This window comes from Apium graveolens, chromosome 8 (genome assembly GCF_009905375.1).
Source record: "Apium graveolens cultivar Ventura chromosome 8, ASM990537v1, whole genome shotgun sequence".
NCBI lineage: Eukaryota > Viridiplantae > Streptophyta > Magnoliopsida > Apiales > Apiaceae > Apium > Apium graveolens.
The window spans coordinates 198893081-198918732 of NC_133654.1; the positions used below are offsets into that span (position 1 = coordinate 198893081).

The 25652-nt window shown below is 37.8% G+C and overlaps 1 long non-coding RNA gene and 1 other non-coding gene across 2 annotated transcripts; one reads left to right on the plus strand and one right to left on the minus strand.

Annotated features, from left to right (window-relative positions):
* The first annotated feature begins 14019 nt into the window (after positions 1-14019).
* On the plus strand, positions 14020-14122 carry LOC141681788 (small nucleolar RNA R71). Its single transcript, XR_012559211.1, has one exon. It is a non-coding gene; the product is annotated as a small nucleolar RNA R71 (small nucleolar RNA).
* Positions 14123-22387: 8265 nt separating this feature from the next.
* Positions 22388-23678, minus strand: LOC141677028 (uncharacterized). The gene is made up of 3 exons (XR_012557301.1): positions 23493-23678; positions 23294-23371; positions 22388-22432 (listed from the first exon to the last, which is right to left on the minus strand). It is a non-coding gene; the product is annotated as an uncharacterized LOC141677028 (long non-coding RNA).
* Between the last annotated feature and the right edge of the window lie 1974 nt (positions 23679-25652).

A 25652-nucleotide genomic window follows, 5' to 3' on the forward strand; every position in this document is an offset into this window, starting at 1 on the left:
GCTCAGATAGACTATCGTAACAAAAAGGTAATTTTAAAGATGCCGGACGAGAAAGTTCTGACGTTTAAAGGTCAGAGGCAAGTAAAGAAGTTCTTAATGATGATTCAAGCTAAGAATTTACTAGGACAAGGATGTGAGCATTTTATTGCTTATGTGGTAGATAGAAATCATGAGCCAGCAAAACTTGAAGATATTCCAGTAGTCAATGAGTTTCCAGACGTGTTCCTACACGAGTTACCAGGACTTCCTCCAGACAGAGAAATTGAGTTTGCGATCGACTTAGCACCTGAAACAGAACCAGTATCCAAGGCCCGTACAGAATGGCTCCAGTTAAAATGAATGAGTTAGCAAAGCAGTTGTCAGAGTTACTAGAAAAAGGAGTGATTAGACCCAGTATGTCCCCATGGGGTGCACCAGTACTATTTTTTAAGAAGAAGGATGGAAGCATTAGATTATGCATCGACTATCGGGTACTCAACAAGCTTACTATCAAGAACAAGTATCCATTACCTCGAATCGACAATTTGTTTGATCAGCTGAAGGGAACCAAGTATTTCTCTAAGATTGATCTGAGATCCGGATATCACCAACTGAAGATTAAACCTGAAGATATACCAAAGATAGCTTTCAGAACAAGGTATGGTCATTATGAATTCTTAGTGATGTGTTTTGGATTGACAAATGCCCCAGCAATATTTATGGACTTGATGATCAGAATTTTTAATGAATATTTGGACAAGTTTGTCATTCTGTTTACAGACGATATTTTGATCTACTCAACGTCAACAGAAGACCATGCGGAGCATCTAAAGATATCTTCAGAAGTTTTGAGAAATGAGAAGTTGTATGCTAAATTTTTAAAGTGTGAGTTTTGGTTATTATGAGAGATGAGAAGTTGTATGCTAAATTTTTAAAGGGATCAAAGTGGACCCAGCGAATATTAAAGCTATTATGAATTGAGAAAGGCCAAAAACACCAACAGAAGTGAGAAATTTCTTGGGATTAGTGGGATATTATCGAAGATTTGTTCAAGATTTCTCGAAGACGGTGACACCTTTAACGAAGCTTACCAGGAAAAATGAGAAGTTTATATGGAACGAGAAGTGTGAAGAAATTGTTCAAGAATTGAAGAAGAGATTAATCACGACACCTGTTTTATCACTTCCAGATGATCAAGGAAAGTTTATAATCTATAGTGATGCTTCTCATAAGGGATTAGGTTGTGTTTTATTGCAGCACGATAAATTTATTGCATATGCATCTAAACAACTGAAACCTCATGAACAGAAGTCCTACTCATGACTTGGAACTAGCAGCAATAGTATTCGCTCTGAAGATTTGGAGACATTATCTATATGGAGAAAGGTGTGAGATTTATACGGACCGTAAGAGTCTGAAGTACATATTCACACAAAAGGAACTTAATATGAGACATCAAAGGTGGTTGGAGTTGATTAAAGACTATGACTGTATGATTAACTATCACCCAGGAAAAGCAAATGTAGTGGCAGACGCGTTAAGAAGAAACGAGAGATTGAATGTGCTGATTGTATCATAGAAGTTATACAAGAAGTTTCAGAAGTTAGAATTGGAGGTCAGAATCTGCAAGCCTAATGAAGCAAAGATGTATAGTATGACTTTTCAGCCAGAGTTGTTAGAGAAGATAAAGAGATGTCAAGAAGAAGTAATGGATCAGGGTATAAATCGTTTGGTAGGAGAAGAGCTATGCACTCAGAAAGATGATCAAGGTATTCTCATATTTTCTTCCAGAATTTAGATTCCATTAGTAACAGAGTTAAAGAATGAAATTCTATAGGAAACTCATAATTCAAAGTATATAATCCATCCAGGGAGTACCAGGATGTACACAGATTAAAAAAATAATTATTGGTGGCCAGACATGAAAACAGAAATTGAGGAATGGGTTAGCAAATGTTATATGTGTCAGAGAGTTAAGGCGGAGCATCAAAGACCAAGTGGATTATTACAACCAATAGAGATTCCAGAATGGAAGTGGGAGCACATTGCTATGGATTTCATAGTCAGTTTACCAAGGATGAAAGCGAACCACGATACCATTTGGGTTATAGTGGACAGACTAACTAAGTCAGCTCATTTTCGACCTATCAATGAAAGATTTTCACTAGACAAATTGGTTCACATGTATTTAAAAGAGATAGTAGTTCGTCATGGAGTCCCTATGTCTACTGTATCTGATCGAGATCCGCGATTCAATTCAAGATTTTGGATAAGTTTTCAGGAATGTTTGGGAATCATGTTGAATATGAGTACAGCTTATCATCCACAGATTGACGGCCAAAGCGAAAGAACGATCCAGATAATTGAAGATATGTTATGTGTTTGTGCTATTGATTTCAAAGGAAGTTGGGACGAGCAATTGCCCTTAGTAGAATTTTCTTACAACAACAGTTATCACGCCAGTATCGGAATGCCTCCCTACGAAGCTCTTTATGGATGCAAATGTCGATCATCAGTATATTGGGATGAAGTTGGAGAACGCAAGATACTTGGACCTGAGCTGGTGCAACAAACAAAAGAAGTGGTTGAAGTTATTCAGAAAAGGTCAATTATAGTAGATGATCGTTAAAGTAAATATGCAGATCAATCTAGAAAGGATATGGAATTCGAAGACGGGGATTTAGTATTTTTGAAAATATCACATGTTAGAGTTTGTGCCCTAGAGACAACACTATGCTGTTTTAGTTTAAGATATTTGGATTATTAATGTTTATGTTCTACCAATTATCCCCTTTATAATTTATTAATTCTTAATTTACTGCGATATAAATGTTATATTAATAAATGTCCTTGGAATATGATATGCAATTCTATATCTCTAAGTACGTGACTTAGAAATGAGATTATGAGAATGGTATCAATATTCCTAAAGGTCCCTAGTCGAGTATTATTATTAAGGGACAATAATAATGCATTAAGACTGGTGTGTTTGTTGACTAATGATCACATCTCATTGATCATGGGTATAGTGATACTAAAGTCAAAAACACAGGCATATGTAAATGTAATGGTGCTGGACAGACCCGATGTGAGATTCTACATGTCTGTTGTGTCATAAGTAATTCTCACAGTGATAATGATGTAATGCTCCTTAGACCTGAAGTCATTATATTTCTATACTAGAATTAATATAAATTGATTTCATTAAAAGTTATCCTTGACCGGGTAATGATAAAAGTGGACATTGGGTATATTATGAATTGTATGAGAAATATGAATGATCTAGATGGGATTTAACCCTTCTATTTTAGGAGTGATATTATTGGTCTCTTGTGTGAGCTAGACTACGAAATGCGTGGTCACACTCAAATATTGATTTGATATGATAGTCTACTCATTGATCAAGGAAACTTGGATTAAACTATGATGAGGATGAACGTTACATGTCTCTAGTTTAATCTATAATATTTGGTTAAAGAGATTATATTACTTTGTATATTATTCACGAAAGGTTTAATCGATCACCGATTCAATTATTATTACTTGCGTAGCAATGATGTATTACTAGATGCCGCTCATTGTTTACAATTTTATATTAGATTTAAAATTTGTTTCCAACGTAATAATAATCTATGGGGTCACACACAAAGAATGCTTGAAGGATTATTTAATTTAAATTGGGTTTAAATTAAATTAAAGTAGTTTGAATTATTTATAATAATAATTAAGTATGACTTAATTAATTAGATAAATAATGATATTCGAATTTACTAATATCAATTATGAAATTCAATTGTTAAATAATTAAGTGTGACTTAATTATTATACAAATAGGAATTTCAAATTAATAATAACTCTTAATTAGTTAAGAGTTATAATTCTTTTTCTCTCTATATAATATCTCTTGTATGGCTGATTTTGTGTGCAAGACTTTTACTAAAACCCTAGCCATCAAGAGAGAAGATGGAGAGAGCAAGAAGAAACGAGTTTGTGCTAGTACACATCTAATCCTTGAGTTCAAGCATTCGTGTGGATACCGATAGAGCGTAGATCGCGAGAGCAGGATGCGTGGTGATTGAACAATCTTTGGATCTCCATTATTTAACCAATTTGTAAAGCTTCTTAAGGTAAACAATCTGATCTACGAATTAAAAAAAATTTCGCATGGATCCTGCGGTGGGTTTCGAAAATTCTTTTCACATTTTTAATTATTGTTTCCGTTGCGTTTATGTGCTCGAAACCCTTCAATGGCATCAGAGCTACTTGCGGAAAGTGTTTAATTCGTTAATGTGTTCACTGCTTTTATGATAATAACATGTATACAATATTCCATGACTGTTATGTATGCGATTTTGTATGTTTTATATGTTGTTATATTTATATATGTGTATGTATGAATATGTTTTAAATATATGATATTTCATGAGAGTTGTATAATCATATGATGATTATATAATCTGTATATATACTGATATATACATGTTTTGTGTTTGTTCTTATTATTAGAATCGTATTTGATACGATTCTGAATCGGATACAGCGGATTTGCTAAAATCTGGGTCTGGTGTCCGATTTTCGCAAACGAATACCCTACTCGATAGGTAATCGGGCGTCTGAACAAAACAGATGGCTAAAGCCATCATCAACTCGTCTGTAAGGCGTTTGACGCCGTTTAGACCCTGTAATATGCGATTTAATATTATCGTATTTAATTTCAAATTTTCTGATTTTTTCATATTTGATTTTTATGATTAGATCATGATGGGTATGATATGTTAAGATCAGATTATGTGTTCTAACATGTTCTTATGTGTTAATTGAGCAAGGTGGATGGTTATGTCTTATGACCTTAGATTAATAGTTTTGGTTTTTTAAATACGGCTTGCATGTCGTTCGATCTTGTAATTATTAAATCTCGAATGTTACTCGAGTTCTTCTTGTAAGTTCATTAGATTAGTTTTATATTTCATTCTCGTAATGTACACGAAGACATGAAGATTTGAAGATCAAGGAAGGGTAATGTGTTAGGGCGAAATCACGCACTAATATTCATGCAAGTATACGCGTTCGCAAGTAATATAGAATACTTTCTAGTTCGTTCCCTCAGAGACTCAGACTAAGTTATTGTCTAATTTAACTCACTCACCAATGTATGATTACTTCTCAATGTTAAGATAATAACACTTAAAATTGTTGATTAAATATTAACTATAATTAACTACTTAATTAACCACTTAACTAACACTGCAATTTATCAATAATAAAACACTCATGAGATCACAACTTCATTATTACTTCCTTCTATAGCCATAGTTATTACCTTTAGCATGTGACAGTGATGATATTAATCGAATAACACAAAACTGATAAAAGCCAACTTTCATTGTACTAATACCATTCTACCAAACATCCACAATTAAGATAGAAATTGAATAGTCATCAATTATGTTGAGTTCCTATATGTCTACAGAAATTGACAACACAATGATTTAAGCACAAGTTACTCCTTTTGATTACATAGGGCAAATAAAACTGTTAGAGTTACCCACTAATCATGCACAACATACATGAACCTATGCTAGCATGGCAAGTTCTAAACCTCAAGATCCACTGTCGCTTCACAAGAGATTAACACCCTATCTTATATGCTCGCGACGCACATAAGACGAATACGCACAACCTATACTAGATATCATGCAATCATCACACACTAAAGTATTAAACAATTAACTAAAGAATTCCATAATAAATCCATTGCAACCCCATGATCACGATTAGCCCAAAATAGAACTTATCGCCATCATGGGTTCATATGAAATCATGATAAACGAACACAAGAAAATAACAACTAAACTACTTATATTAAAACAGAGTACGTCACAAGAGTAAATAAGTCAAAGCAAGAAAACTAGCATCCAACGTTACAACGAAACAAGAATCACAAGAATATATGCTTCCTCTTCGTTGCTGTGTGCTAAATCGGTCTTCTTCCTTATCTCCTTCGCTTCTTGCAAAACACAATCTAAAACATAATCCCTTCTTAATACCCTGTGAAAAACGTCTCAAATCTACTTATATAATAGTCCCATAAAACTCAGATTACATAGAAGTTGGAAGCCAAACAGAAGTAGAAGTCTAAAATAATATATTATTTTCCCTGACCCTGCGCGGCCGCTCAGCATTTCTGCGCGGGCGCGCAAGGCTGCTGCGCGGCCGCTCAGCATAGCTGCGCGGGCGCGCAGGACCCTACTGGAAAATTTCCAGGTTTGCTCTGTTTCTTCGCCGTAATCTGCCCGTTCTTTTCCTCTCGCAATGGTGAACACATGCCAAGGCTTATTCTTGATGATTCCTCCTCCGAAATGCAACTAATACCCTGAAATGCATAAACACTAGAAAAACGCATCAAATACACAAAATACTTGATTTTAAGACACCAATTTAAGCCATTTTAAGACGTTCTAAGTGATATAAAATGCCACTTATCACACCCCCAAACTTAAATCGATGCTTGTCCTCAAGCGTCACAGACTCAAAAACAAATAAAAATATGCATGAATGCAATCTATATGAAAATGCAATGATCCCCCTTACTACAATCAACCAATCAAATTGTCACGTCTCAACGAATGCAGTTAGACACTAAAGATCAAGAAACTCATGCAAAAGGACATACCGCCAGAAACGTGGTGTGTGCAAATGCTTAACAGATATGCTTCGGAACTAGACCAATTACTATGACTAGACTTTCCTCAAGGCAATCCTACGATTATACAAAGAATAAAAATTCTAGGCACAAAGTGATATACAATACTACAAGAACTCTAGAGTTTACTACGGAATCGTGCTTTTTATTTACAACACAAATGCTTATTTGACCGTGCAGTGAGTGAGGTCCACAAAAGACTTATACAATGGTATCCATGTAACGAGCGTTAGGTTAGCGGATCCCAGACTCTAAAAGCCTTAGGTCACTAGGCACAAAGTCCCCTAAGAACTTAATAACTCGAATACCAAAGAGCCCACTCTTGATCAATTACGCAAAATATTTTTTTTTTTTTATTCTTTTATTCTGAGCAAGTGCGTTTCGCTCCATCTTGCTCAACCCTAGACTACTCGCATAACATGCGAGCCGGCTACTAGCCATTTGACGCCTAGCCACAACTAGCAACAAATTCCATTTTTACTCCATTTTTTTTTTCTTTTTCATGCCTTTACCACTAAGAACCTATTATCAAATTCTAAGCATAATAAATAGATTATCCTCGAAAATAATCAGATCATAACAACAATCTAGTCCTTCAGCATTCTCTAAGACTTAGTGACAATACAAGTGCTTCTAGCATGCATATCAACCTACACAACTTAATATCACTTTAATGCTATCACTACACTCGCATCAATATCACAATTTAGTCGATAAATCATTGCAAAAGGGATCATGGTATATGCATGAGCTATATGATATGACAACAAAATAAAGCTATAAAAAAAAACTATATGGCAAAAATTATGCAACTATATGAACTAACTATCATGAATATGCAACTATATGACACACACAAAATATTCCTTAACTACCACCCCCAAACTTAAAATCTTCACTGTCCCCAGTGAAGGTAGTAGAAAGGAACACAGGGTATACCTACTCAGAGTCATCATCATCATCACCCTCAGTGGGTGGAGTATCAGGCGGCGGGTATGCAGAGTCCTCACCAAAAACTGGCCACTGGATATCAGCTCCAAGGCCTCGAAAAGCAGTCCCTAAAGCAAGGGTGAGCTCCTGAGCAAACCTGCTCTGCGTCTCATACATGGCATCCATCCGCCGTGAAAGCCTCCTATACTGGGCATCACCCATCCCAGCAACCTCCTGAGCTCTCGAAGAACTAGCCTCACCACGCCCTAGCCTGGCCATAGTAGCACCTCGTGCTGGACGCCCTCCGGGAAGACGATAACCCAGCCCATGCTCCTCAGGCTCACCACTGGTCCACTCCTGCATCCCATTCAGAGTGCCAGAATCTATAGGAGCTGCTGGCAACTGTAACTGCTCATGAGCCGGCCAGTTCACTCCTACTGCACGGCATAGCTTTGTAACCGTGGATGCATAAGGGATGTTCATATGCTTTTCTCCCCTCAAAAACTTCAGAATTCCTTGGTAGATAAACTCACCAAGGTCCACATAGTATTCCTCATTCAGAATTCCCCACAACAACTGTGCTCTCTCAACTGTGACCTCGTGTGCATGTGAAGAAGGCAAGATATTAGCACATATAAATGCGTTCCATGCACGGGCATACCTGTTCATGGCGATCGCCGGAAAGTGACGATACTCATTATTGGCTGGACTGCGGTTCCAAACTGTGCCCGGTCGACAGAGAGTCGCACAAATCAAATCCAAGTCAAAATCCTCAGCAGTCTTTTCATTCCAGTTCTCCTCCTCGGGCTTCCTCTCTCGCTGTCCAATCACTCGGCGGATCGCCGTAGGATGATAATCAACCGTCAGCCCCCGAACTACAGAAAACCCATTCTTTTCAGCCTTCACGTTCGCGTAGAACTCGCGAACAACACTCATCGGTACTGCTTCGGGTGACTCACAAAAATCTATCCACCCCTTCTCTGCAATCATGGGCAATAACTCACCATCCCTCCCTGATGGTAAAAACCCCCTCTCCTTCAGAATCGGCTTCCCCAACAGCCTAGTATACTCCTCCTCCGCGGCTCTCTCAGTTAACCGAGGCCTCGCAGCAGTACCCCTTGATGAATCAGCAGTAGGGACTGTGCTGCTGCTGTCAATAGTGCGTGCTCTCTTGGGTGCCATTGATTTGTGAATAAAAGTGTGTAAGAACTGATTTTTGATGTTTATGAGAGGGTTTAAGTGTAGGAAGTTGTGGGAGATATGTAGGATAGGTGTATGTATATATAGGGTGTGGAGTAGGTTAAATTAGATTAGGAGTGGGGTTGAGGGATAAAATCATGGGGTAATGGGAAAAGAATTCGAGGGTGTATGGGCTGTCATGGGTTTTTGTGTTTTTTTTTTCTGAACTGTAAAAAAAAATTTCTGGAACTCGACCCCTGCGCGGCCGCTCAGCATTTCTGCGCGGGCGCACAGCAAGCTGCGCGGCCGCTCAGCATAGCTGCGCAGGCGCGCAGAGGGTCTCTGGAAAAAAAAAATTTCAGCCCCTGTTTTCTGATTTTTTTGTGTTTTTGGATAGGTTATTAACTTCTAAGGGTTCCTGTAACAACAATTCATGGGTTGCCTCCCACGCAGCGCTTCTTTTTCGTCATTAGCTTGACGTTCCGTTCCTTTCTCACGTAGTCAACAAAATGGCACTAACCACCTCTCGGTTTGCCATGTCCCCATAGTAGTGCTTCAACCGCTGACCGTTAACCTTGAATGCTTGGTCCGAATCATTCTCAAAAATTTCCACCGCTCCATGTGGAAACACAGTTTTGATAATAAAAGGTCCAGACCACCTTGATTTCAACTTCCCAGGAAAAAGTCGGAGCCGAGAGTTGAATAACAGAACTTGTTGCCCTGGCACAAACAACTTAGGATGTAGCTTCCTATCGTGCCACCTTTTCACCTTTTTCTTATACATTTTGTTATTCTCGTACGCTTGAAGTCGAAATTCATCAAGTTCATTAAGCTGAAGCATTCTTTTCTTACCAGCTGCATCTAAATCCAGGTTCAATTTCTTCAATGCCCAGTAGGCCTTATGCTCAAGCTCCGCCGGTAGATGACATCCCTTACCGTACACCAACTGAAACGGTGACATCCCAAGTGGAGTTTTGTATGCTGTTCTGTAAGCCCAAACAGCTTCATCGAGCTTTAAAGACCAATCCTTCCTTGATGGACAAACAACCTTCTCTAGAATGTGCTTTATCTCTCTGTTAGACACTTCCGCTTGACCATTTGTTTGCGGATGATAGGCAGTAGCTACTCGATGATTCACATTATAACGCTGCATCATCGAAGTGAACTTACGGTTGCAAAAATGCGATCCTTCATCACTTATGATTACCCGAGGTGTTCCAAACCTTGTGAAAATTTGCTTATGAAGAAAATTTAGCACTGCCTTTGCATCATTTGTTGGTAAAGCTTTAACTTCGACCCATTTTGAGACATAATCGACTGCCAGCAAAATGTACTGATTATTGCAAGACGAGATAAAAGGCCCCATGAAATCGATTCCCCATACATCAAAGACCTCGACTTCAAGCATCACATTTAATGGCATCTCATCCTTTCTTGACAAATTTCCCACTCTTTGGCAACGATCACACCTTAAAACAAACTGATGAGCATCCTTGAACAAGGTGGGCCAGAAAAAACCTGCTTGCAGAATACGAGCTGCCGTTTTCTCACCTCCATAGTGTCCACCATAAACCGTGGAATGGCAGTCTCGTAATATCCCCTCCGTCTCACAGAACGGGATACATCTCCTGATGATCTGGTCAGCTCCCTATCTAAACAAATATGGTTCATCCCACATATACCACTTCACCTCATGCAGAAACTTCTTCTTTTGCGCGGATGTCAAATTGGGAGGCATTATATTGCTGACAAGATAGTTTACAATATCTGCAAACCATGGTTCTTCCTCCTGAATTGCAAACAACTGCTCATCCGGAAAAGATTCATTGATTAACGTCCTATCTTGTGAAGTAGAATCGGGATTCTCCAACCTAGAGAGATGGTCAGCTACTTGATTTTCGGTACCTTTTCTATCTTTGATCTCTAACTCAAATTCCTGAAGTAAAAGCACCCAACGAATGAGTCTCGGCTTCGAATCCTTCTTAGAAACCAGATAGCGAATAGCTGCATGATCAGTGAATACTGTCACTTTCGTACCAAGCAGATAAGATCGAAATTTCTCAAAGCCAAAGACTATAGCCAAAAGCTCCTTCTCAGTAGTGGTGTAGTTCAATTGGGCCCCATTTAAAGTCTTACTCGCATAGTAGACCACATGGAAGAGATTTTTCTTGCGCTGTCCCAGAACTGCACCTACCGCATAGTCACTCGCGTCACACATCATCTCAAACGGTTATGTCCAATCTGGTGCTGTAATAACTGGTGTCGTGATCAAACTCTCCTTGAGAGTCTCGAATGCTGCCAAACATTCATCATCAAATTTGAAAGGCACATCTTTCTCAAGTAAATTGCACAACGGCTTAGATATCTTTGAAAAGTCCTTGATGAATCGTCGATAAAAACCCGCATGACCGAGAAAACTACGGATTCCTTTCACTGAATTAGGTGGGGGAAGATTTTCAATGACTCCCACCTTGGCCTTGTCCACCTCCAGACCTTTGCTAGAGACCTTATGCCCAAGGATAATGCCTTCACGCACCATAAAATGACATTTCTCCCAATTAAGCACCAAATTAGTTTCCACGCATCTTTTGAGTACGGCGCGCAGATTATTCAAGCATTCATCATATGAGTGTCCAAAGACGGAGAAGTCATCCATGAACACTTCGACGTTATTTCCAATCATGTCAGAGAATATAGCCATCATACATCTCTGAAAGGTGGCCGGGGCGCCACATAACCCAAACGAAACTCTACGAAAAGCAAATGTGCCAAATGGACAAGTGAAGGTAGTCTTTTCCTGATCCTCTGGTGCAATACAAATCTGATTATACCCGGAATACCCATCTAGAAGACAAAAATACTCATGTCCCGCCAATCTGTCAAGCATTTGATCAATAAAAGGGAGAGGGAAGTGATCCTTTCTTGTGGCTTTGTTCAATTTTCTATAATCCATGCATACTCTCCATCCTGTAACTGTTCGAGTAGGGATGAGCTCATTCTTTTCATTTGCGACCACAGTGATACCTCCCTTCTTAGGAACACATTGTACAGGGCTCACCCGCGAGCTGTCAGAAATAGGATAAATGATACCTGCATCTAGCCATTTTAGAATTTCTTTCTTCACCACCTCCTTCATGATTGGGTTCAGTCTTCGCTGCTGTTCCACAGTTGGCTTACTACCTTCTTCTAACAGAATTTTATGCATACAATATGAGGGACTTATCCCCTTGATGTCTGCTATAGTCCATCCTATAGCCGATTTGAATTCTCTCAAAATCCTTAAGAGCTTGTCTTCCTCACTACCTGAAAGGTCAGTTGAAATAATAACAGGTAACGTAAATGAATCACCTAAAAAGGCGTACCTCAAGTGTTCAGGTAATGGTTTGAGCTCTAAGGTAGGCGCTTCTTCTGTTGATGGTTTGAGCTTCCCTTCAGCGTTCTTGAGGTCAGAAGTACCAAGAGATTCAAATGGTATATCTAGCTTTCGCTTCCAGGGAGAAGCGTTCAGATATTGTAATTGCTCGTTGCTATCTTCATCATCACTGTCAAATTCCCCCACTAAGGCCTTTTCCAATGCATCAGACATTAGCATGTGATCGAGTTCCGAAGTAACCGCAGAATCAATCACATCCACTTTGAAGCACTCCTCATCTTCTGTAGGGAATTTCATTTCCTTGAATATGTTGAAGGTCACATCCTGATCTTGAACCCGCATAGTAAGTTCTCCTTTTTGCACATCTATCAAGGTACGGCCAGTTGCCAGGAAAGGCCTCCCCAAGATTATGGGAATCTTTTTATCTTCCTCAAAATCCAGAATAACAAAATCAGCAGGAAAGAAGAGCTTATCCACCTTGACGAGCACATCCTCAACTATGCCCCTTGGGTAAGTAATGGAACGGTCCGCCAATTGTAGCGACATGTATGTGGGTTTTGGATCAGGTAGGTCCAGCTTTTTAAAGATTGACAACGGCATCAGATTAATGCTTGCTCCCAAATCACAAAGGCACTTGTCAAAAGTTAGATTGCCAATGGTGCAAGGAATGGTGAAGCTTCCTGGATCTTTCAGTTTTCGTGGTAACTTTTGTTGCAGAACCGCGCTGCATTCTTCCGTGAGAGCAACGGTTTCAAGGTCATCCAGTTTCACCTTCCTTGAAAGAATAGTCTTCATAAACTTCGCATAACTAGGCATTTGTTCCAGAGCCTCAGTGAAAGGTATATTGATGTGAAGTTTCTTGAACACCTCCAGAAACTTCCCGAACTGTCTATCCAGCTTTTGTTGCTGCAATCTCTTAGGAAAAGGTGGTGGAGGATAGAGCTGTTTCTCCCCTGTATTAGCCTCAGGCAGAGTGTGTTCAACAGTAGTCTTCCTTGGTTCCGCCGCTTTCTCCCTTTGCTTAGATTCTTCATCTCGAACTTCAGCTTCGACTTCTTTTGCCTTTTCAGCATCAGCTACTTTTCCAGACCTTAAGGTAATAGCCTTGACTTGCTCTTTAGCTTCCTTCCTGCCTGGTACTTCCATGTCACTGGGAAGAGTGCCAGGTTGACGATTGAGCACTGCATTGGCTAATTGACCGATTTGATTTTCCAAGGTCTTGATAGTAATCGCCTGACTCTTGCACAACAGCTTAAGTTCCTCAAAATCAGCACTAGTAGGTGCATCTGCACTTCCCTGTTGAGGATATGATTATCTTGTAGCATACTGCTGTGGTTGCTGGAATCCAGGTGGGTTAAACTGTTTACTCACTCCTTGCTGATATGGTGGCTGAATAGCATTCTGATTATTTCCCCAGCTGAAATTTGGATGATTTCTGTTGTTAGGATGATAGGTCGCTGGCACAGGCTGCTGTTGTCGCTGATAATTATTCACATACTGAACAGATTCGTTGACAAGAGAACACTGATCCGTAGCATGAGAACCTGCACAAAGCTCACAAACCATAGCTATTTGATTAACTCCATACGTAGCCAAAGAATCAACCTTCATTGATAGCGCTTGGAGCTGGGCTGCAATAGCAGTGGCTGTATCAAATTCCAGAATACCTGCTACCTTGCCTGATGTCATCCTCTGAGTTGGGTTTTGATGCTCATTTGCAGCCATCGTCTCAATAAGATTGTACGCCTCAGTATAGCTTTTAGCCCATAAGGCGCCTCCCGCTGCTGCATCGAGCATGGGCCGAGATTGAGCCCCCAAACCATTATAAAAACCAGTGATTACCATACAATCCGGCATTCCATGATGTGGACATTTTCTCAACATTTCCTTGTAGCGTTCCCAAGCCTCGCACATAGATTCTGTAGGTTGCTGCGCAAACTAAGAGCACTCCTCATAGCAGCAGTCTTTGCCATTGGATAAAACTTCACCAGAAACTTTTGCGCAAGATCTTGCCACGTAGTGATTGACCCAGCTGGTTCAGAATGTAACCAGTCTTTAGCCTTATCCCTCAGTGCGAATGGGAAAAGCCTCAACTTGATAGCCTCATCAGTCACGCCATTATACTTAAAAGTGCTGCAGATCTCGACAAAATTCCTTATGTGCATGTTGGGGTCTTCAGTTGCCGCTCCTCCAAAAGAAACAGAATTCTGCACCATCTGAATAGTGCCCGGCTTGATTTCAAAGGTGTTAGCTTGAATAGCCGGATGAAGGATGCTTGACTGAATGTCATCAATTTTAGGCCGAGAAAAATCTATAAGAGCTGGATCAGCTTGAACAATATGATCTCCCATATTTACTGGTTCTTTCTGCTCAGTTCCTGAATCCGAATCCTCAAAATCTAACTTCTCCGGTGTATCAAGAACTTCGTCTTTCTCCTCAGCTGTATCTAAGGTCCTCTTGCGAGCACGAGAACGAGTTTGCATAAACGCACTAAAGTACCTGAAACACAACCGAAAAGAGTAATTAACTACTACGTCCTAATCACTGAGTCCTAATGACCAATGATGGTAAGTACATAAACTAAACAAATACGCCGAGTCCCCGGCAGCGGCGCCAAAAACTTGTTAGGGCGAAATCACGCATTAATATTCACGCAAGTATACGCGTTCGCAAGTAATATAGAATACTTTCTAGTTCGCTCCCTCAGAGACTCAGACTAAGTTATTGTCTAATTTAACTCACTCACCAATGTATGATTACTTCTCAATGTTAAGATAATAACACTTAAAATTGTTGATTAAATATTAACTATAATTAACTACTTAATTAACCACTTAACTAACACTGCAATTTATCAATAATAAAACACTCATGAGATCACAACTTCATTATTACTTCCTTCTATAGCCATAGTTATTACCTTTAGCATGTGACAGTGATGATATTAATCGAATAACACAAAACTGATAAAAGCCAACTTTCATTGTACTAATACCATTCTACCAAACATCCACAATTAAGATAGAAATTGAATAGTCATCAATTATGTTGAGTTCCTATATGTCTACAGAAATTGACAACACAACGATTTAAGCACAAGTTACTCCTTTTGATTACATAGGGCAAATAAAACTGTTAGAGTTACCCACTAATCATGCACAACGTACATGAACCTATGCTAGCATGGCAAGTTCTAAACCTCAAGATCCACTGTCGCTTCACAAGAGATTAACACCCTATCTTATATGTTCGCGACGCACATAAGACGAATACGCACAACCTATACTAGATATCATGCAATCATCACACACTAAAGTATTAAACAATTAACTAAAGAATTCCATAATAAATCCATTGCAACCCCATGATCACGATTAGCCCAAAATAGAACTTATCGCCATCATGGGTTCATATGAAATCATGATAAACGAACACAAGAAAATAACAACTAAACTACTTATATTAAAACAGAGTACGTCACAAGAGTAAATAAGTCAAAGCAAGAAAACTAGCATCCAACGTTACAACGAAACAAGAATCACAAGAATATATGCTTCCTCTTCGTTGCTGTGTGCTAAATCGGTCTTCTTCCTTATCTCCTTCGCTTCTTGCAAAACACAATCTAAAACATAATCCCTTCTTAATACCCTGTGAAAAACGTCTCAAATCTACTTATATAATAGTCCCATAAAACTCAGATTACATAGAAGTTGGAAGCCAAACAGAAGTAGAAGTCTAAAATAATATATTATTTTCCCCGACCCTGCGCGGCCGCTCAGCATTTCTGCGCGGGCGCGCAAGGCTGCTGCGCGGCCACTCAGCATAGCTGCGCGGGCGCGCAGGACCCTACTGGAAAATTTCCAGGTTTGCTCCGTTTCTTCGCCGTAATCTGCCCGTTCTTTTCCTCTCGCAATGGTGAACACATGCCAAGGCTTATTCTTGATGATTCCTCCTCCGAAATGCAACTAATACCCTGAAATGCATAAACACTAGAAAAACGCATCAAATACACAAAATACTTGATTTCAAGACACCAATTTAAGCCATTTTAAGACGTTCTAAGTGATATAAAATGCCACTTATCATAATGCCACATGGAGGCCATCCAAGGAAGCAATACAAGAAAGAAGACATGTAATAGTTAGCCTGTATTTATTTTCCACCTTAGATTGACCTAGAACTTTGTCATTATCTTGATAAAGATCATATAGGATGAAGCCATTGAAGGGTCTTTAGCACATAAATGCAACGAAAACGTAAATTTAAATCTTAAAAAAAACCGAAACCCTCCGCAGGATCCATGCGTAAAATAATATTTAATTTGTAGTTCAGTATGTTTACCTTAAGAAGCTTTACGTTAATGGAAAGATGGAGGTCTTTAATAGCGATCCAAGAATGATGAACGGAAATCCCTAGCAGCTGCTCCTCAAGTGTGAAGCACTCCACCGGTATCCACCAAGAGTACAATGTGATGGAGGAGGAAGAGGTTGAGAGAATTAGTTACCTCCCTCTTGTTCTACTTTAGAATTAGGGTTAATTATTTGGGTTGAGGCAAAAAGGGTTTATAATAGTATATTTATAGGCAAAATTTTCAGCTGAAAATTTTCCATAAAATATTATTATTATTATTAACCCTTTAATTGATTATTCTTATTAACCAATTAACTAATAATTAAAACACCTTTTAATCATTAATCCCTTTTCTAAACACTTTAGAAAAATAATTCTCTCACTTGATTTAATTTCCAAAATTAAATTCTTAATTAATAATATTTAAGAATTAATTAAATCTCATTTAATCAATTTATTAAATCTGCTAATTAATTATTTATTTCACAAATAAATAATTACCAGCCATTATTAATTAATTCCTCCACCATTAAATCATTCTCTTTTATGGTGTGACCCTGTAGGTTCAATATTAAGCCGGTAGTAGAAATAAATAATAATAAAACTATTTTATCATTATTTATATAAATTCTCTAATTCATTAAATATAATTAATTAATAAATTAATCATATTTATTCTACATCGTGAGGGATACTTCTCAGCATATCGTGACTATCCGGATAATACGAATTCACTGCTTAGAATACCAAGAACCTATTCAGTGAGTAGTTACCGTACAATCAATTCCTTCTACCCTGCAATGTCACGATTAAATACAAGGCATGGAACTTGTGTCAAGCCTATCTTATTTAATCATTTGCTTTCCCATTCACTATGCTTAGTTCTATTTAATGTAAATTAGAAACTCCTTTCTAATTTCATTCACTCTGGCCAGAGAGTCCTGAACTAGCATAAGTGGATCAGCATTGAACATTCTCTTTTTTTACTGGAAGGGGTAGATCCTTTATTGATCATACACTATCTTCGTGTACAAATTTCTATACCCAGTAGAGCCCTTATAATTGTCCCTGGAGACTAAAAACTAAACCAAAGCATAGTTCAGTGTACACAAGATGACTATGATGACCTCAAGTCTAAGGATACTTGTACAACTATCACTATATGAACAACTGCTGACACGTGAGTGAACTCCATCAGTTGTTCAGCTGTGTGAGTCATGTTCAGTAAACTTATTCTATAATAAGCACCTATATATTAGCTATAGTGTCACCACACAAATGTCTATGAGAATAGACATCCTTCATAATGAAGCAAGTATAGTATGTACCGATCTTTATGGATTATTAATTACCAGTTAGTAATCCTACGACTAGGAACTATTTAAGTTCAGAGTTATCATCTTTTAGGTCTCATTATTAAGATCTCATCATAATCCATAAAAAGCTTTATTCTAAACTATGGTATATCTTATTTAAACACTTAAATAGATAAAGCCCGCAATAAAACCAAAACAAGTCTTTTATTAATATCAATGAAATCAAAACAGATTATATAAAAGTTATTCCTAAATCATCATACATGATTGGACTTAGGACACATCTCTTTCAATCTCCCACTTGTACTAAAGCCAATCACTCTGGTATTTAATACCCATCTTGTCTTTACGACGATCAAAGTGAGTTTGAGAAAGCGGCTTTGTGAGTGGGTCTGCAACATTGTTATGTATGTAAACTCTCTTGACGTCTCCTCTTTCAATACAATACAAGAAATGTTACCGCGCTCCCACTAACCTTTTTGTAGACACATGGTTCATCTATGTTTTTGATAAAACCAAACTCTTTGATTGTCTCATCAAAACGGATATTCCATCTACGAGAAGTTTGCGTTAAACCATATATGGTTCGCAGCAGCTTACACACTAGGTGTTCATTTCCCTTGGAAAGAAAACCCTCTGGTTGTGTCATATACACTTCCCCTTCAAGTTTCCCATTGAGGAAGGCCGTTTTCACGTCCATTTGCCAGATCTCATAGTCGTAGTAAGCAGCAATCGCAAGCAAAATCCGAATTGATTTTAACAGGGCTACAGGCAAAAAAGTTTCATCAAAGTCAATCCCTTGCCTTTGTCTGAATCCTTTTGCCAGGAGCCTGGCCTTATAGGTCTCCACCTGCCCATCTGCTCCAATCTTTCTTTTGTATACCACATGCACCCAATAGGCTTAACACCTTCAGGCGCCTCAACCAGAGTTCATACTTGGTTGGTATACATAGATTCCATTTCGGATTTCATGGCACTATGCCATTTCTCTGAGTTAACACTACTCATAGCCTCATTATAGGTCACAGGGTCGTCATCATCAATGATTGACAACTCATTATCATTCTCAATGACAAGGCCATAATACCTCTCAGGTTGGCGAGACACTCTCCCTGACCTACGAATGGGCTATTCCACAGAAGGTTGTTCAGTCTGAACAGGTGTTTCCACTTGATCTGTAGTAGTTTGTGCTTCTTGAACTTCATCAAGTTCAATTTTTCTCCCACTGTTTCCTTCAAGGAAAACTGCTTTTCCAAGAAGGTAGCATGTCTGGAGACAAACACCCGATGATCGGTGTAAAAGTAATACCCTAAAGTCTCTTTAGGATATCCCATAAAATTACATTTTACGGATCGAGATTCCAGCTTATCTGGGTCAACTTTCTTGACATAAGTTGGACATCCCCAAATCTTAACGTGTTTAAGACTCGATTTCCTTTCTTTCCATATCTCATATGGAGTTTGAGGAACAGATTTGGAAGGCACCTTATTCAGTAAATATGTTGACATTTCCAATGCATAACCCCATAGGAATACTGGAAGATTCGCATAGCTCATCATGGACCGAACCATGTCTAACAAAGTTCGATTTCTCCTTTCAGATACCCCATTCAACTGTGGAGTATATGGAAGAGTCCACTGGGAGACTATACCATTTTCTTTGAGATAAGCTAGAAACTCTCCATTCAAGTATTCACCACCTCGATCTGATCGAAGAGTTATAATACTATGTTTGGTTTGTTTCTCCACTTCATACTTATATTCTTTGAACTTTTCAAAGGCTTCAGACTTGTGTTTCATCAAATACACATATCTGAATCTAGATCGATCATCTATGAAAGCAATGAAGTATGAAAATCCACCCATGGCTTGCGTTGACATTGGTCCATATACATCTGTGTGTACCAGTCCTAGCATATCTGCAGCCCTCTCTCCATGTCCACTAAATGGAGATTTGGTCATTTTACCCAATAGACAAGACTCACATGTAGGATATGATTCAAAATCAAAGGGGTCAACTAACCCTTCCTTATGCAATGTCCGCAGTCTATTTTCACTAATATGACCAAGTCTGCAGTGCCACAAGAAAGTGAGATTTTCATCATCCCTTTTTATTTTATTACTTTTTCTTTTATTAGTATGTTCAATTTATAGTAAATTATGCTCTACGTCACATACATACAGACCATTGTTTAAAATCCCACTTCCATAAAGAACGTTATCTCTAAGAATTGAATATTTATTATTCTGAATAACAAATGAAAATTCAGCCAAGTCTAACATGGAATAGAAATAATATTCCTCACAATCGAGGGAACAAAATAACAATTATTTAGAACAATAGTCATGCTCGTAGGCATATGTAAATGAAATGATCCTACAGCTTCAGCAGCAATTCTTGCTCCATTTTCCATCCGTAGAATCACCTCCTCTTCTTCAAGAGTCCTACTTCTTCTTAGTCCCTGTAATGAATTGCAAATATGAGAACCACAGGCGGTATCTAATACCCAAGTAGAAATTTGACTTAGTGACATATTAACTTCGATCATGAATGTAACACCCCCAAATCCAAGGTTGTGAATTCGGGTCGTTACGATCACTTATTAATTAAATAATTCTTTTTTCACAATATTACTCGACCTTTTATTCAAACTCACATACACACAGGTTATACGCTTGGAAACAGTAGCAAATAAATCATCTCCACTTATCTACCTGACGGGGCTAGCGCACAAAAAGCCTACAGAACTCACGAGCTTTCCTTACCCGCCTACGGACAGCAGTCCTGGTCTGATCCATGCTGGTAGTCTGTTGTGATATGATATATAAAAGCAAGGGTGAGCATTATAGCTCAGCAAGGTATAAATCCCCATAATTAAGTATGTAAGGATAAATAAAACCAATAATTATACTTTGTATCTCCAAAGCGTTCTGAAAGTTTATATGCTTGTCAAATTTATAATATTCTCAAAATCAACTACAATAATATATCCACTGAATACTTGTATCCATCTCTTTCTCAAAATCATTTTATACTCGTACTCATTTTATTTCAAAATCTTAAGATGTTACTCGAACCAAGATTCTCAAATGGGTGTGATATATATTCATCAACATCCCATTTTAAAACTCAGCCTTATGGACAGATTTCTCAAATGGATTTGATATATATTCATCAATATCCTTGTTTTAAACTCAGCCTTATCGGCTCTCTGTTGTATATTTCACAACAATTTTTCCAAAATGGAAGAAAGGGACTATACTGGAATAAACCACGTATCGGTGATCAGCCGAATACGAAATTTTCTCTACTAGTAGAAGGAATACAAACCTAGCCGCCTTTGGGCTCATCAAGACACTACACGGTGGTTGCCCATTATCGTGCAAGTCCGAAAGTCAATGGTCACATAGACCATATAACCGTACAATACGCCACTCCGCGCTTGCATAATGCGCCACTCCGCGCCTGGTCACTGCCTGATACCACTCCGTACCGGGCAGGCCACATTCCAGTCCCAAAACAATTATATCTTTTGCTCAAAATCCTTTTTCGAAGGAATAGGTCGTTAAAAGTTGACCTTTAAATAAGATGATTTATTCATCACTTTTAACTCAATTGATCTTTGGGAGTTGTCGGATTTTTGAATTTAAAATCATTTTCAAATCCCTATCTGTAGTAGGGTGACACGTATATTACTCACTTGTTCTTTATTGAACGAGGAAGCAAAACTCTTATGCTTCAAGACTAAGTTCCCTAAGGTTTTGATACGTTTCAAATGATTAATCTCTTTCAAGAGTTTTGAATAATTTAGAAAGTACCTTTGGGAATTATGTCTATTTTTAAATAAGTTTTTAGAAGTCCGAAGATATTAAATATCTAAGGTCTCATAATTATATAAGAGGGATTTAATGAATTGATAAAATCTTAAGTACAAAGTATTTCTAATTAAGGTTCAATGAATTAATAAAAACCTTAAATACAAAATATTTTGTGAATAAGGTCCAACAAATGGAGACACCTTAATCAAATAATCAAAACATGATTTGGTATCCTATAATTGCTCTTTGAATAGTTAAATCTTTATTAAATAACGTGAAATTATTTATAAACTATTCAGTATATTTTTAAATACTTTCTGGATATTTAATAATCCCTTAAATATCGCTTTATAAAATAATCAATCAAGTAAGGGTGTCCCTTAAATGAATAAACCAATATTTCTCGAAGTTTAAGTCAAAATCTCAATCGTTCGCTTGATATATATATTACGCGAACGTACTTTGTTTATCGAAATAGAAATCTTTCGCGCCCGGCTCTCTCCGGAATTAAATCGTTATTAAATATCTTCAACTCCCATTATCATATATTATATTTGAAATACGTTTCAACTTCTCATACTCGTGTAAAACGAAATTTGTTTTCGTAAACAATCGCATAATTCGTATGCATTGATATCATAGACAAGCATATATATATTTGAACTGTAAATTATGACATCAATATCACAACAGTATATATATAGCATGGATAGTATGAGATAGGGTTTCGAAAACTTGCCTCGAGTAATCGAAGTGGTATGGTATCTGGTGTTTGGTTGGCGATCTATAAACAAGAACCAACGGTCTAAGTTAGTACGCGATTAACGTCTCACTTTTATTAAGCAACTTTCGCAACTACTCAAGTATAACGAATCTCCGATCGTCACATTCTCAACACTTATATTCTCACTTTATAACATGGTCGAGTTTTGAAATCGATCGTTTGCTTTAGAAAGTCCATTTCGAGTTTTAAGCTCGAACGTGAGAAAACGCGCGTCAAAACTAGGTTTTTATGCGTTTCTCGCTTGCGCTCGCTTTACCAAAATATTTTTATAAAATCTAAAAATTAATATTTTCTCAAAATTATTTTTGGACAGTCTTCTCTACTATCATATCCATTTTTCATAATTTTTCCAGAATCTAGAAATTATTTTAAGTCCTTCAAAATCACCATGCAAGTGGACTTAAGTGCAGTTGGCTAATCGCAGAAATGTTTTACACTAAAACGACCATAACTCCTAAACCGTAAATCTCCTCATGATGATCTACACATGTATAGAAACTAAAAAACAAGATCTATCTGCTCATGGCCAGTGGTTTTCAAATTTTAACAATTTTCATGGCCGAATGTCCTGCAGAAAACAGATCAAGTGCAAGAATGCCCAAACTCAATTTCTACTACTTGATCTTAACACAATCACTACCTATAACCATCATAAACACAAGTACTTCTCAAGATCCACCCACATGAACCTTATATGCTCTATATAGTACCACATACATGGATTACAACTCAACATCTTAAGTCTTTAGCAAGAACATAATCAATACAAACTCAAACAAACACAATCCTTTGGATCTTAACACTACAACAAACATAACTCTTAAATTCAACCATAAAACCTTAAAAGGTTGAAAGTTATACCTTCTTGGATACTAGGAAGGTTAGTGCTAGGATGATTGAGGCTTGGTTTGCTTAGAAAACACTTAGAAGGGCTAGATCCTTAAGAAACAAAACAAAGAAACAAGTTAAAATTTCGGAGTTACCTTTCAGCACCTCATTCAAACATTTTTATAAAATTGAAAACAAATAATTTGAGGCTGAAATTTGGTACGAAGCTTACCCATGATATAGAAAAGCTATGGTAAAAATTTCATGATATTTGAATGAGTATATTTTGAGTTATGAATTTTTCTTTCTCCCTTGCTCAGAAAATCCGAACTGCTGGAATGAAAAATGGGAGAGCTTTAAGTGAGGGAAAAGTGGTTGTTTTCTTTTGTGGCTAAAGTGTGGGAGTGTATAATGAATATATGGGATGTATGCAGCAGATTTGACAATAATTTGGCAAAGGTATGGGTTGGTTTGATTGTGTGGTGAAGTGAGAAAAGGGAGAAGTATGGCTTGTGTACTTGTTGTCTCCCATCACTATTCAACACTATTCCACTAACTATTCTAGTTAGCTTCTAATCATCTAGTTACACTCCTAACTACTAGTTAGGACTTGGTTATGCATGGCCAACTTGCATGGGATTTAATTTCTCATTCGTTTATTTATCGTAAATGCAATCGTGGTTCCATTCCGATAGTTTCCACGTATAACGACTTGTTTCGTAGCGATTTCTTTTATCGCTTATAATCCTATAACCAATTCCATTCCTTCTCTTGATCATAGAAATACCTTGATATATTATTTATTTCATGTAGTATTCCCGGTTCTACGCCATTCTTTACGGATACGAAAACACGTAGTATAATTGTGAATCTTCGAATTCCGTCGGCTTTTACATTCACTTATTTTCCTCGATAAACAAGAATATGATCTCGGATTCTCAAAATTCCACTATTCATTTAATGATGATCCCCATACGTATTACTTAATTAGCTCAAGTTACTATTCACAGAAGTTTTAAAATATTACAAAAATCAGGGTTCTTACAATGAACATACCTGAATCAGAAGTGGTAGTCTCACTACCCTTCTTCTTCTTCAATTTTGCAAGTTAAACCTTGCAGTTCCTCTTCCAGTGCCCCACCTTGTTACAGTGAAAGCAAATAGCTTTGCTCTTGGGGTCTTCAGCTTTTGGTGGAACCGGCTTTTTCTCACCTACTTTCTTCTTCTTGGAAGGGTTCTTCTTCTTTTTCTTAGGATTGGAACCTTCACCAATTAGAAGAACAAAACTCTTCTTAGGGGGAAAATTCGATTGCGCAGTCTTCAACATGTTGTGGAGTTCAGGCAGGCTGACATCCAGCTTATTCATGTGAAAGTTCATAACAAACTGCGAGAACGAACTCGGAAGTGATTGCAAGACCAAGTCTTGGCTCAGCTCCCCATCCATGGCAAAACCAAGTTATCCAAGACATTCAATCAAATTGATCATCTTAAGTACATGGTCATTCACAGATGATCCCTCAGATATCCTACAACTGAACAGCTCCTTCGATATCTCATATCGAGCTGTCCTCCCTGCCACATCATACAACTCTTGTAGATGCATAAGGATAGTGTGAGCATCCATATGCTCATGTTGCTTCTGTAGCGCAATGTTCATGGAAGCTAGCATGATGCATTGAGCAACATTTGCATCATTTATCCACTTACGATACACAACATGTTCATGATTATGTGCATCTCTAGCAGGTTCCGTACGCTTAGGTGAGTCAAGCACATATTCCAGCTTCTCAACCCTGAGAACAATTCTCAAGTTTCGAAGCCAGTCAGCAAAATTAGGACCAGTCAACTTGTGAGCATCTAGTATACTCCGGAGTGATAGTGTAGAAGACATAAAGAATATAGTAAATCTGTAAATGATGAACACATAACAACACTTAGAAAATATTCAATTTCATTTCAAAACACTATATGAATCGGGTCTTTATTCATAAGTGGCTCCCACTAGTTTATCTAATTTATACAACTCCTAAGTGAAAATTAAGCATTCATAATGCTAGTGGGAATAGGTATCCTACATTCCATCACACAACCTCGGCTGTAGCACAAAACGTCATGTGATGTTCAATAGGCAAACAACTCTTGTCAATTACATCTTATGTTATTCCCTAATAAAACTTTAGCCTCTTGAATAATTGAGTCACGGCTGTAGCATGACAAACTCAATATTCTAAGTCAAGTCTAACCCAACATTTCGTACAATTGAATCAGTCTCCAACGGCCCACGGTTGTAGCACGTAATGACCTTTAGATTCTAATTCAATATACACATCTCTATGTAATAGACAGGTATTTCTTATTTCGAAATCAAAGCCCTTGGCTGTAGCACGAAACG